Genomic DNA, 15,211 nt, shown 5'->3' on the forward strand with positions numbered 1-15,211 from the left:
TTCCACGATCAAGTCATACAAAAGACTTACAAATGATACTTGGTGCCAGCTTACTAAAAAGTCAGCATTATAATGCGGATGTCCCAAGGCAACTAGGGTAATTATGGAAATGGATAAGTGCTCTCTCCTACACCTCGATATATCAGCTAATGAAATGGGAACCTTCGTGTCGCCCTCGACTATAGTCAGCCACTTAGCTTTAGTGATAATTCACAATAAGCGTAACAGTTACCATTACCCTGCTTAGTTATCGCTGTATTTCGCTTGTCCAGTCTCACTCCATGTTGATCTGGAAATTCTCTCATATGTTTTAATGTCTGTGTGAATAATAAATATAAAAAAAAACGTTTGACTCATTCTTTAAAAATTAATTATTATGACTGTCACGGTGAACGAATGGATAAGTATATGAGTTACCCAGATGCAGGGTTAAAATAGTTCAGCTGATTAGACAATCATATAAACCACGCTGACGTTTATTAATTACTATGAAATATATAAGTATGTGACTAATAAATATTTAGTTATAAAAAATAAGAACACGGATTATTTCTGTAAAATTTTAGTAAATAATAGGGAGTGGATTAGGAGTGTCTTTAAAGGCGGAAAGATAAAAATGAGTAATTTTTCTAGATAAGCACAGAAAGAATGAACGTTCTATTAAAAAAAAATAAAATAAAGTAAAGTAAAAATAAATAAAATGACTGATGGAAAGTCAATAGAGAAGAACAGATGTTTTCTTTCATCCTTGATAGAATAGAAACCCTTTTCAAGAGCACGTTCGAGGGAAGTCTATCATAAAACAAGGATTGCAAAAATCGCCAACCGCATCTCTGGCATTGTTCCGGTCGAGTGGAAACGAGAAATGAAGAACAAACCGAAACAATGCCAAAATAAGCAGCAAGAAACTGGTGTTGTTTTGGACATTTTTCTCTAAGGTGATTTATACAAATAAAGATTAAGAGACTACTTTGCTTATTTAGTCTGTAGCAGGAGAGATGAAATATAGATACATACCGTTTACACTAGTAAAATGCATGTATTAACTCCGATAAAACACAAACACGCTGAGTTTACAATCCGCGCCTGAAATCACATCACTTCTATATTATAAAAAAAGACGACTATAATACCGCTTAAATTACAAATGTTTCCATTAAAAGGGTTCCTTCAGTCTTTAACAGTCTATGGATACACACGAAGGGGTTCCTGCGAGTGAATTTTTGTGGCAAGAGGTGCGCAATCACCAACCACACATCTCCTGAGTCGACATTGTTAAATACCAGTGGCAAGTGAAATGTATGTACAGGACGAATTGAAACAAATGCCGAGATACGTGGAGAGCACATACAGCACCTACAATTCCCAAATGGTCACCCAACTAGTACTAACCAGGCTCAACGTTGCTTAACTTCGGTAATCTGACGAGAACCGGTGTGTCAACGTGATTATGCCGTATGTAAAAATGAGAATAACAAATGTTTTCATTAATGAGCAATAAACTAACCAAATACAGTATTTATAAATACATTTGCCGATGTTCATATGTAGGTACATATATTCTCCCTCTAATCGCTATTTTCTATTCGTCGTATTTTATGAGCAACCGTTGCGTATAGTGGCCGTTGTTCCTCTCTGTTTAACAAAGACGAATAAGACTTCTCATGCAGGATAGACACAAGAATACGTCCGCTGAATTTTCTTCAAGGTTATTTATTTGGAAGGAATTTACTAAGAAAAAAAAAGAAAGAAATACTAAATAACTTAATAGTTGTTTCTTAAACTTACTTTCTAACTTAAGACATGCGTGACGCAGACAGACAGAGACATTGGTAACATTCAATGAGATTATTACTTTTCTACATTATTTGGTCGTGTGTCGTTTGCATGGCTTCCCAGACAGACCCGATCTAACCTTCGTTTTCTGTCGCCTGAAAACGTGGCGTTATCGTTGACTTCGCCTAAACTTCACGTCACCTTTTCGCTGGGAACGATTCTGTTTGCAGATCCAGGCCATTCCAATATAGATTAAAGGTGACCCTGTTAAAATTCGCACTAGGTGACTTAATCGCATCTTACCTAGAGTCCCTAATATGTAACATATTTGATATTGTGTTTTTTATTAATTGATCTTTCTTAAACAGACATAAATTTAGTTATAATATGACATTTGAAAGGCAGTAGCATGGGTTACATCTATTATATTTGATGAAGTTTTATTTATTTACTTTCAAAAATGTGCCACGAACGTTTATCTGACGTCACAAAAACGTCTCGCTATTCGGGACGTCAATTGAATATGTATATTCAAACTGAAATGTACTTTACAATCAGAATAATATTTTTTCTTATAAAAAAAACAAAAATAATTTAAATTTATTTCTTACAAGAAATAAATATTACTTCCTTTTTCAAAAGTGCATAGTTACGCTTTGACGAAGTCAATTTAATCAAAACACGCGTAACACTTTCATACAAACGAAGAGAAATCTCTGAGAACAACCAATATCGCTGTTCATTAAAAAAAAAAGCATTTATCTCAAAAATTATTTCGTCATTAACATAATTATAGTGAAACACTGAGTAGGTTATATTCACAGCAGTCGAGGATACATCGTCGACAATCAGTCTGACAGAGTCTTGGCCATTTTTGAGTAAGGAATGACCTGTCAAGCTGAGGTATGGTACTAGGTAGTCCTAGCAGGTTTATTCTCCAAGGCTTTTCCTCCTCTCTTTCAGGTGGAATAAGGTTATTGTTTATTGCCTAAGAAACATCTGTCACGTTGTGGCGTCTATTTAACGGATTCTCTTTAACTTTGTAATATAAACACCGTTCCTCTATTCTTGTATGTATGTGTAGGCGTTTCACATAATAAAACAGTTCATTAACATTCAGTCTATGTAGCGCGGAGGCAAAACACATACCGCTTTCCGTTGTATCTTCGTCTCTTTCCATCATTTAAGTTCATCTCCTCCGAAGGAAACCAAACGACAATACATTATATATTTGATGTAACTTTATTCTAGAAATCCCATCGGAGCTGCACTACGTTGGAATTTTCCACATTATTCTAAAGTCGTGTTTCTCTCAGCTTTCAAAACGCGGAGACAATATCTTTCTCGTAAAATTGTTCGACTTTACCCACCCAACTCCCAACTCTAAGCTAACTTATTACCTTTATTACTAAGCTATATCGTTATGTCATTAACTTCATGTGACCAAAACACAAATCGGATGATCTACCTACGTCATGTATTTTGTTTATGTTCTAACATTCTTTTTCATCAAGTTAACATAAAAAATCTGGGTCTAGTAAGCTTTGTGTATAAACTTCTTATATTTCATTTACTTTTTGTGAAGTGTCAAATTTTTGTGGTATACTAGTACTTATCACAAGCCGTGTGTCATCATAAAAAGATGAATCGCAGTTACTAAAATCTTTACACGTTTTCCGCTTTGTTAAAATAAAATATTTAATATTAATAATAATAATAATAATAATATATATATATATATATATAATTATAAATAATTATTTTTTATACCTACAGACTAGTGTTTCATACTTTCGCAAACATAAGTGCAGAAATTGATGATAGATACTCGTCGGAAGACTGGAACCCAGCTTTGATTTAATTTGCTAGCAACTTTACCTTTCGGCTAACGTCAATTGTAATGGACATTATAGGAAAGTAATAACTTAAAATGTCAAATACAGGCGCAGTATAGATACAGTCAATAGTGGTCAAACGATCGGAAATCGTGATCTTGCACAAGGTCAACTGAAACCTTTTATTTCTCAGACAATGCTCAGCTTAAAGAATTGTCTTCTTAAGGGGGTTAAATAGCTATCACACACACACACACACACACACACACACACACACACACACACACACACACACACACACACAAACACACACACACACACACACACAAACACACACACACACACACAGACAGACACACACACACGCACACACATATATATATTGTTAGGAAAATTATTTTAACTAAGAATAGCTTGAACATTAGCACTTATCTTTTGAACACCTTCGTAAAAAAAGAAACTTAGCTGCGTCAAATAATTGAACAAATGTAAAGCAATTATATATATATATATATATATATATATATATATATATATATATGTTTCAAACACGGTAATGTTTGAATATATGATTGTGGCAGTTTTAGTCATTTAGAACTGCTTTAAAGCTTCACCGCTCACTCATTTTTCGAGCAAATTTCACACAATTATTACAGTTTATAGATCACTTCTCAGCTATATTGTGAAAAAAGTTTTTAATTTTCGTTCTGTAAAAAAAAAGTTACGATGAATTTACCGGTGTTCAAAATGGTAAGGAGGTGAGCGACGTTTTTATTACTGGTTTCCATAGCAAACACGTCGCTTCAGCGACTACTATTGCTATCAATTAATCGCTCTCACGAAAAAAAGTGAAACAGAAAATGAAAGAATGAAAGGGAGATAATTGGGTGATTTTAATGAAAGCAGATGTGTGCCGTACATTGTTATTACATATGTGTATGTTAAGTTATTGGGGCAAAAAAAAAAAAAGAGTTAAAAGAACAAGTGAATTTACTGGAAGCCTGGAAATATCATGGATTACAATAGAAAAAGGCGAGCATGGAAAAGTAATATGGTTTAGTTTAAACATGAAAAAGTAAAAGACTAGTTGTTAAAACTAGAAAAGAAAAGGACAAAATATTCTAGTAGAAAATATAATAAATTTATAACTTAAAATATTTCAGCATGAAGAATTTTTAAAAATTAAATTTATAACATTATATAATCAGTTATTAAATTTGTAATTATATAATCAATTCTTAATGCCGCAATATTTGATTCAAATACAATTAAATCAACACTTAGATTTGGTCTTCTCTTTCTTTTTTTTAAAAGTAAGTTCTTCATTTTCACAAATTTTGGTAATAGCGACGTCTTTCTTTTCTTTTAAAAAGAGTTTTATTGACTTTTCTTGTTGACAGATTCTTTTTAGATTGACTAAAAAGAGCCTGCTTAATTAATCCGCAAAAGACAGCTTTCAATTTTAACCAATAAAAAACGTCCCTGTAATTATACATAAAAAAATTGAATATAAGTGACAAATTATTATGTTATGTATTTTTAATGATTTATTTTTATTTCATAATTATATTTTACTTTGCAAATTATATTGAAGGAATGTATTTATTTTTAACAAGCTAATGCGTCATGGTAGTCATGTATAACTTAAAACATTGCAGCATTAGTCCAGAAAATTTGTTTGGATATTTCGTATTTTAATACATAGTTAAGTACTTTGTTTAGTGAGATTTATCGCCAGCCTTGGACGTATATATATATATATATATATATATATATAATCATACCAGCAGAAGTAGCTATGTGTGTGTGTGTATGTGTGTGCATATATATATGTATGTGTGTATATATACATATATATACGTATATATACATACATATATATATATATATGTATGTGTATATTGTATATATATATACACGTACATATATATACATATATATATGCACACACATACACACGCACACACACACATATATATACATATGCATATTATGTATATGTATATGTTAGGAATGTATATATATATATATATATATATATAATCATACGAGCAGAAGTAGCTATGTGTGTGTATGTGTGTGCATATATATGTATGTGTGTGTGTATATATATACATTTATATACATATATATACATATATGTATATATATATATTGTATATATATACACACACATATATATGCATATATATATTCACATACATACATACACACACATATATATATATTATGCATATGTATATGTTAGGAATGATATAAAGAATAACTACAAAAGGTTGCTGCGTTTATTATCCATATGATGCAGCTGCTATGGTGACATGCTGAAAAGGGGACACTGACGTAATATTAGTGGAAATAACCAATCTACCTGAATGCCTTGTGTAGGAGGCAAGTGGTCCGGTGGACAAACCGTCGAGATTAAATGAGCTGGAGTCTCTCGTTGCTATCACGTGATTAATAGCGTTCAACTGCTGCATTATGTAAGCCGTAGCCAATGTCACGGGTGGGGAGTGGTTGGTGTACTGCAACGGAACTGGCATCGTTCGACCGGAATAGGATCAATGGGACGAGCGCTCGCTAACTATTGCTGCAGACCAGCATTAGAGACGCCCAAAATGCAATTCCGTCCCCATTGCCTCAGCCGCTGAAAAGCAAATTGTCAACGGAACTGTTAATTTTTTGCCATTATACGAGCAGAAGTAGCTGAGCAGAAAATTAACATAAATATTATGTAAATATACAGGCTCTTCAAAAGTTATTTTCAAATTCTAATTATATCAGTTCTATTTTTCTAATTACAACAAAATTATACATAATGAACAAAACACACACACATACAGACACACTATACTAGCAGAGAGACCCGACGTTGCCCGGGATTGAATAATAATCAACGCATGTTTCACTCTCACAGATTGATATTGTCATCGAAATCTGTGAAATCACCCATATTTCAATCAAATCGATTAATTTTCTAATCTAGTTCGGGACCCCCAGCAGTGCACCGGGAGAAAGCTTCATATGCCTCTCCCCATATCAAAGAACGTAGTTAATTTTCTATGCTTGGCATTTCTGCTTGTGCGGTGATAATAACTTGAATATAAGTTTAACATGAAAGAAAGTACCTTGGTTCAATTGAGCTTTACACAAAAACATTTATTTTGAACGAGCCCCTGTCATATCATGGAACCTACCGTTGATTTTATATGTCGAGCCTTTCGGCTTGTGTAATAATTAAACTCCTCAGATGCACTTTTGATGTTAGGCTGTATTAGGCGTTAACTCTGGTCAAAATCGGCCGTTCCTTCTTTTATCGATACTTATCGAAAAACATTCCAATACAAAACCTATCTAAGAACACTGCCGGATATATGAAGTACATTCCATAAAAGAAGCAGCCCAGCTGTTGTGGAATCTATAGAAAACTAACTTACACCCACAGACACAGACACAGACACACACACACACACACTCAGACACACACAGACACACACCCACAGACATACACACAAAGACACACACAGACACACACGGACACACACACAGACACACACAGACACATACACAGACACACGGATAGAGTTTCTTATACATAATCATAATGTTTTAAAATAAATATTAATAATTATTTTGAAACTTACATACACATATGTTTGTAACTTATGTTCTCATATGTGTAGAGGACGATAATTACTGTCAGTCGATGGATTCGAACGTATTCACAAAGTTACCTTTGACTTCATAGGTTAATATTTTCATCTGACTATCAGCAATGAGCGCGAGAACTAAGGAAATTACGACAGGTGTTTCATAAAGTAATGACTTCTATTTTTTATTCCGCCCGAATGGATCAGAGAAGGTTGCAAGTTGCATTATTACGATAACCGAATTTATGCACCCATGACCTGAAAGTTTCATTTTTATTGCAAATATTGACAGTTTGAGACATGCAGAAAGCAACCCCTGTCATAGACGAGCGTCAGAAGCAGAGATGCATTAAATTCCTGACAAAATGCATGTAGAATAGCGGTGACTAAGTAGAAAAATAAAATCTGGGGCACAAAAGGTCGGACTTTTTAATGGTAACACTAACGTCCACGTAGCTCTTCAACTTTTTGAGAGAAAAATTAGGAGGTTTTTTTTTTTAAAAATGCATCCGTATCATAAAACGCGGTCCGGACGCTCGTGTACAACCATTTTTCAGCCAATGTAAATGGGTACTGTGATTCTAAAGAGAGTTCTTGTCCTTCAAAGGGAAACAAATCTTGCAACGCATCTAATTTATGAATTATTAATTTATTATCGCTCGAAAGGGTTCAACTTCATAATAATATGCATAATAAATACTATTAACATTTTTTTTATATATCTGTAGATATTTATATGTTTCGCGGTTTATTCCTTTTTCCATTCGTCGGTATTCCTCGGTAGCCGCATCTTTCAGAAAGAACAGAGATGACTACGACTATATCGAAAATAACTGTTCCACAAAAAATATACCTACACCAAACGATTTCGAGATGAATATTTTAAAGTCGTAGTCAGGAAAATATAATGGACAACCATTTTATTTTTATTTGACGTCTACACGATCCACCCTACGACTGACAGTTATAACGTTTAATCCTGTTCAAAGTAAAGGATCTTCCGCCATTCAAAGTTGGACTGGATTCGAAACCAGCAGGAACACCCGACTTTGCTCGGGATTGAATGATGATCAACAAATTTTTCACCCTCCCATATTTTTTTATTGTCGTCGAAACTAGTGAAATGGCCCAATTTTAAATCAAATCGATTGATTGCTGCTCTAGTTGGGAACCCATCACGGTGCACCGAGAGGAATCTTTACATGGACTTCCGAAGTGAATTATTCCAAAACACATTGTAGTCTATATTGCACTGTAGAGAATCTGCTGTTAATTTTATAAGATTATTTTTGACATATAACGGCTTGAATTAAAGTTTAAAATGCAAAAGTCTAGTATCATACTTCAATTGTGCTCTAAGAGAAATATTCATTAGACCTCACTCCTGTCATATCAAAGAACTTACTGTTTACTTTATATGCCTGGCCTTTCTGCGTATGTAGTGAAGTAAAGTACCATGGTTCAATTGTGCTTTAAACAGAAACATTCATTTCGAACGCACACCTGTCAAATCAAAGCACGTACTGTTGATTTTATATGCCGGGCATTTTCGCTTGTGTGGTAATAAACTTCTCAAATGCATTTGTGATGTTAGGCTGTATAAGGTGTTGACTCTGGACAAATCGCCTGTCCCTTATTTCATCGGATTATTTAGATTATCGATTATCGATACTTATAAAAGATATTCCGATTCAAAACCTATCTAAGAACAATACCAGATAGATAAAGTACATTTGTATGAAATTTTATAAAAATCGACCCAGCCATTGTGGAATAGGAAACAAACACTCTCTCTCTCTCTCTCTCTCTTACACAAACACACACACACACACACACACACGCGCGCGCAAGTACCCACAGAAACACACACACGATGACAAAGTTCCTTTTATATAATAGTAGCTATATGATTCTGAAAACACGACGTCTCATTCTAAAAAATACTTCTTAATGATATTTCTAATTTTAGCCTTTCAAGTAATGGTTTTACTTTTCTGTTAAAAGTCAAAATCTATATGAAGTAAACGAAATTAGACACAATCAACTCATCCTAGACCACATCACCAACCGATGCCAAATAGCTAACGCTGACTCTTATAACCAAATTAACAATGAAGCTACAGATATAGCAACCAAACTCAAAATAGAATCGAACACAGAACCATAAGAGAAGATTTATTACATAAAAATACCATAAAATAGATTTTAACAATAAGCCGGGTGAAGAATGCTAAGCGTTGAGATAAATTTTTTCCTGTTTGCTGAGATATGGCTTTAGCCCTGCAGTTCTAGTGGGTCCACTCTCGCAGACTTTACTTTCTTCAGTTGAGAAGGAGTTAGTTTATTGCGAATCAGCTGATGCACGCTTACCGAAAAATACCGACGCATCTGCCTATGCAATAAATAGGTGAATACTGCTGAACACTTATTAAACAGAAATATAACAAGTTAGCAAATATATCTAACGTACAATTAACTTTCAATTAAAAAACACCAAACTAACAATAATTTAGAACATTTCCCCCATCTCTATCCTCATAGTTAAATGTACTTGTACCTCCCCGACGTAACTACCCCCGACAAACCCGACAAGCTACTAAGTCTCATCCCTTTACAGTAGAGATCCCTTGGCGCAAGAAAGCCTTTTACTCCAATAGTTTCTTCCCCAGAACTGCGGGTCTTTGGAACTCCCTTCAGGGATTCTGCTTTCCCAACTGCACTGATATGCAGAAGTTCAAGTGTAATGTTAACAAACATCTTTTTGCTCATCCCCTTTCATAATGACCCTGCTAATTAAGTCCCTGATAGTAGCCCCCTGCTTCAAAGTGGCACTGTGCCTTGTTTGGGGTGAAAATTGAATAAAAAAAAATAAAAAATAATATTCCAACTAAAAATAACTAGATTTATCGATTTCGATCTAGTTGACCTCTACTCTTCATCTCTTGATCACTGCTTTCTATAACCGTAAACGTCGATGTTTATTTAATAATCCATCGTATACAAGGCGTCGCAACAAAATCCGACACTTGACAAAAAGTAAACGAAATTCCAAGAGTTGCTGAGGAGCGTAGTAAATCCCTCGATAGAAGAGGCCGCCACCGGATACAACCACGTCTTCTAGAATGACTCCTCTCCTGCATGCAAAGCCAAGACGATCACAGCATAGCTGCTAAACAATTTTCCTCACGATTGCTCGTCGGATTTCTCTACGCTTTCCTCACCCGGCTGCAACATCCTTAAGTATTACCTCTGGAGTACGATAGAGATCAAGATCAACAAGAGGGTCGATTCTCTGAAAGCTGCCATTGTGAAGGCGTTCGCGCTATAGACAAGGACACGATTGCCAACGCGTATCTTATTTCGCGCTGCCTTGCGATGATCGCCTGCGTGGTCGGCGGTTACATAGTGTCGGGTCTATACACATACAATTTTTGTCTTCATTTTATTTCCTTTTGGCTGTGTCGTATTTTGCTGCGACATCCTATAGTTAAAAAAAAGGCATACACGTAATGTAACATTATATGTTATATTTTTAACGAGTCTCTAATTATCCTTATGATGACGAACGTTCTTTTGTTTACGTGTTAAGAAGTGTAAGAGTCTTAGGAGGGATGTTGTGAGAGACTCACTGAGAGATGATTTTTGTTGTAAGAGACTTAGAGAGATTGTTCGTTTATAACGATTCTTATATATTAAATGTTCATTCCTTAATTGTGTTGAATGGAAGAAGAAGAAAGCTCTTGGAGTGAAGGGATAGTGTTCAGACAGTTCGGACATGATGATGTTGAGACGTGTATGTAAAGACATATAACACAAATATATAATACAATTGGACTTTACCTTTCTGTAAGAATCACAAGACAAGACGAGGTTTATAAAACACATAATGGTTTATTTCGTCACACGGTCGTGTTCTATCACCAAGAATTCAAAGTCTCACATTTTTTTCTTGAAGTGACGTCTCGCTTCTAGACGTCTGACTCTCTCTGAGTTTCTTCACTGACTGTCTAACTCTAAAGTTTTTTCTCTATTCCTAGAACTTTCTATTTTCCGTGACGTCATACACATGTTAAAACATGTGCCTTCTTTCACGTGTCCTGGACATACGTGTCCAAAACTTTTCCTATTTCTACAAAAGGAATTTTAACCTATATTCAATATGTTAAAACATTATCTTATAAGCTGCATTCTTTCAATTTAAAATTTCATAACAAACTTGATAGTTAACATTCTCTCCTTGAAATATTTATCTATATTCTAAACAAATGTTTGTTTTACATTTTTAAATTCTCACACGTAATCTATTTCTAAACTAGATTACGATGTTCGAATTTCCCTATGCTATTTCATTTTCATTTTAAACTAAATTCTCCATTTTTATACTTACATGAAAAGGGGACAGCCCTTATCATGTAACATCCCTCCCTTCCATATTTCACACAAAAAAACGTATGCATTTTTAAATTTAGTACATTTTTTATTTTTATATCTACACAACTACACGGCTAGAAAGATCAGGCTAAAAAAACAAAATAAAATCTCTTTCAGTCAGCCCTTCACGGCCGACTTCACAATTATTTATTTTTTTATAAGATCAGAACCTTTCTGATCTTCGTGGCATTTACTTTTTGGGTGTAGGGTCTTTACCTATGATTCACATCAGCTATTTTCCAGCCACCCATATGCCGCAGACTAGAGGTTTTCACCTTTCTCGAAATGGACGACTTCCTGGGTCCCTAGTGTCCTGATCTCTCTTTCCGCATGTTTAGTCTTATCAAGTATGGCTTTGTTTTTTTATTCTATAACTATCTTATACGGGACATACCAAAGCTCATATACTTAAATCTTTGTGGTTGGCTTCAGAAGTTTAAGATATACCTTTTTTTCTCTCATACGGATTCACTCGGATTTCCTTGCTTGGATTCTTGAAACTTCGACGAGGATTTAGAAATATCACCCCTAACTAACTAACACCTTTTCTGCGCCCAACACCTTAATTGCGCCTAAATTCTAGCTAATTGCCCGATTTGTTTGTGATTTTTCTTTTCTCTCACTAGAGCTTCCACGATCCAGCAGATATATCCCACATTCATGCTTCTCTAAAAAAAATACAAGGTTATATCTTTCTTACGTAATCTACGGCATATTTGTGCCTGTCTCTTACTTCATTAAGCTAAATGTGATTGCCTCGGGACTACCTATCCTCGGTTTACTGGTCCCCTTTAGAATTTTCGTATTCTTTCCAACGCCTGTTTATTAATTAAGCCAAGACTTACCACTTGCTTGGAGCCGGTACGTGCAACCAGCTTATTTTAAGCACTTAATTAACCAGGTTCCCAAATTTTTCGTATAGGGGCACATCTTGTGCTTATCAATCCCTACCAAGTCACTTTTCTTGGAGAAAAATTTTTAGGATCTCTAAAAAAAACCCCAACAAAACCAAATGCTAAAACAAAACATCTTTCTTACGGCTTATCACATCTAAAAACTCTCCAAATACCCGTTTACGTAATTTTGATTCTTGTCCCCCTTCTAAAATTCTAACTGACTCTGTAAGCCAACCATACGTCTTAACTAGTTTTATTTTCTCCTAGACTGTTTAAATCTAATGTATATTTACGGATAACTTTGAATTCTTGCTGTGAAAATCAAATTACATTTACATACATAAGACAATTTACAATATTTGTTCAACATCATAAAAACATTTTAAAAAATACCTTAATACATTTAAACATTTTGCAACAGTTATAACTTTTTTTCAACAAAAAAAAAATCATGTGTAACAAACAACAATTCAACAGTCCGTCCAAAACAATTGTCCCTTTTTTTTTCAAAAAAAAAAAAATTCAAATGAAACACACAAAAAATAAAAAGCCGAAAAGTTCAACTATGAACACAAAAATGCATTTCCAAACAGAAATTACACGCTATTTCAGAGACTGCATGCGACCTTTGAAAAATTCCCGTTTGATTGACAGAGTAATTCAACAATTCGTCCAAACGATTTCATATTGACACAAATTTCTAATTGACACTTCATACAAATTTCAAAACAATAATGGGTGTCCCAATCTCTGCATTTGCGTGTATGTGTGTGTGTGTGTTTTTTTTCAAACCAATTCATTTATCAATGAATTACGCATGGTGACTTGTTTACTATATTTCCATTCATTACTACGGATTTCTTTTACGGCATATCGGCCTTTTCTTCTTTTTCTTTTTAATATTTCTTGTATCTTTTGTTCTCTGTGTGCGTGTGTGTTCAATTTTTTTGTTCATTTTTTTTGTTCGCATTTCTGTGATCGTGTAATCTTTTTTTCCGTGGTATTATTTATTTATTTTTTTTTAATTATCTTGGACACTTTTAAAACGTTGTGTTTCTTTTTCTTTTTCGAATTCTGTGATACTGTAATGTTTTTTTCCGTGGTATTATTTATTTATTTTTTAAATTATGTTGGACCCTTTTAAAACGTTGTGTTTCTTTTTTCTTTTTCGCATTCTGTGATCGTGTAATTTTTTTTCCCCGCGGCATCATTTATTTATTTATTTATTTTTAAAATTATGTTGGACCCTTTTAAAACGTTGTGTTTTTTTTTCGTGGTATCGACCCCAGGTTCGGTTTCTTGCATCGCTGATGCAAACTGGTTCACGGACACCACCAAAATACTGTTTGTTATATAGGGGTTTCAGTAAGAGAGTCTTACTATACGCGCAGTCTTAGAAGAGTCTTATTATAAGTGATGTTGTACTTAGTGAGTGTTCTTGTCTTATTATAGAGAGGGATGTTGAAGACTCAGAGAGAGAGAGAGAGAGAGAGAGAGAGATGTTGTAAGAGACTTAGAGAGATTGTTCGTTTATAACGATTCTTATATATTAAATGTTCATTCCTTAATTGTGTTGAATGGAAGAAGAAAGCTCTTGGAGTGAAGGGATAGTGTTCAGGCAGTTCGGACATGATGATGTTGAGACGTGTATGCAAAGACATATAACACAAATATATAATACAATTGGACTTTACCTTTCTGTAAGAATCACAAGACAAGACGAGCTTTACAAAACACATAATGGTTTATTTCGTCACACGGCCGTGTCCCATCACCAAGAATTCAAAGTCTCACATTTTTTTCTTGAAGTGACGTCTCGCTTCTAGACGTCTGACTCTCTCTGAGTTTCTTCACTGACTGTCTAACTCTAAAGTTTTTTCTCTATTCCTAGAACTTTCTATTTTCCGTGACGTCATACACATGTTAAAACATGTGCTTTCTTTCACGTGTCCTGGACATACGTGTCCAAAACTTTTCCTATTTCTACAAAAGGAATTTTAACCTATATTCAATATGTTAAAACATTATCTTATAAGCTGCATTCTTTCAATTTAAAATTTCATAACAAACTTGATAGTTAACATTCTTTCCTTGAAATATTTATCTATATTCTAAAGAAATGTTTGTTTTACATTTTTAAATTCTCACACGTAATCTATTTCTAAACTAGATTACGATGTTCGAATTTCCCTATGCTATTTCATTTTCATTTTAAACTAAATTCTCCATTTTTATACTTACATGAAAAGGGAACAGCCCTTATCATGTAACAATTATACTATGATCAGGAAGCAGCTCTGTGGTAATGTGTTTCACAGACGGGTAGTTATAGGAAGGAAACTTTGCTCACGGCAGTATTGTTAATTTTAAGCACATAGTGAGTAATTACTCACAGTGGTTGTAGCTATGAGTTCTTGCTGTGAATGTTTTACACAGAGGGCTAGATAGAAGACTAAGTCGAGCACCTGTCACGAAATTAAAGAAAAAGTGCGATAATTTTTTTACAGTGATTAGCATATTAACTAGTGATGGGGCGATTTTTACAGTGTTAGCATATTAACTAGTGATGGGCGATTCCAATATTTTTACCGATTCCGATACAATTACCAATTCCGTACTAAATTCT

At 34.2% G+C, this 15,211-nt stretch overlaps 1 pseudogene; it reads right to left on the reverse strand.

Annotated features, from left to right (window-relative positions):
- Window positions 1–1,344: 1,344 nt before the first annotated feature.
- LOC145246930 (5S ribosomal RNA) lies at window positions 1,345–1,461 on the reverse strand (annotated as a pseudogene).
- Window positions 1,462–15,211: the final 13,750 nt, after the last annotated feature.

The sequence above is a fragment of the Euprymna scolopes genome, chromosome 24 (genome assembly GCF_053919585.1).
Source record: "Euprymna scolopes isolate OS-2025 chromosome 24, ASM5391958v1, whole genome shotgun sequence".
NCBI classification, from domain to species: Eukaryota; Metazoa; Mollusca; class Cephalopoda; order Sepiida; family Sepiolidae; genus Euprymna; species Euprymna scolopes.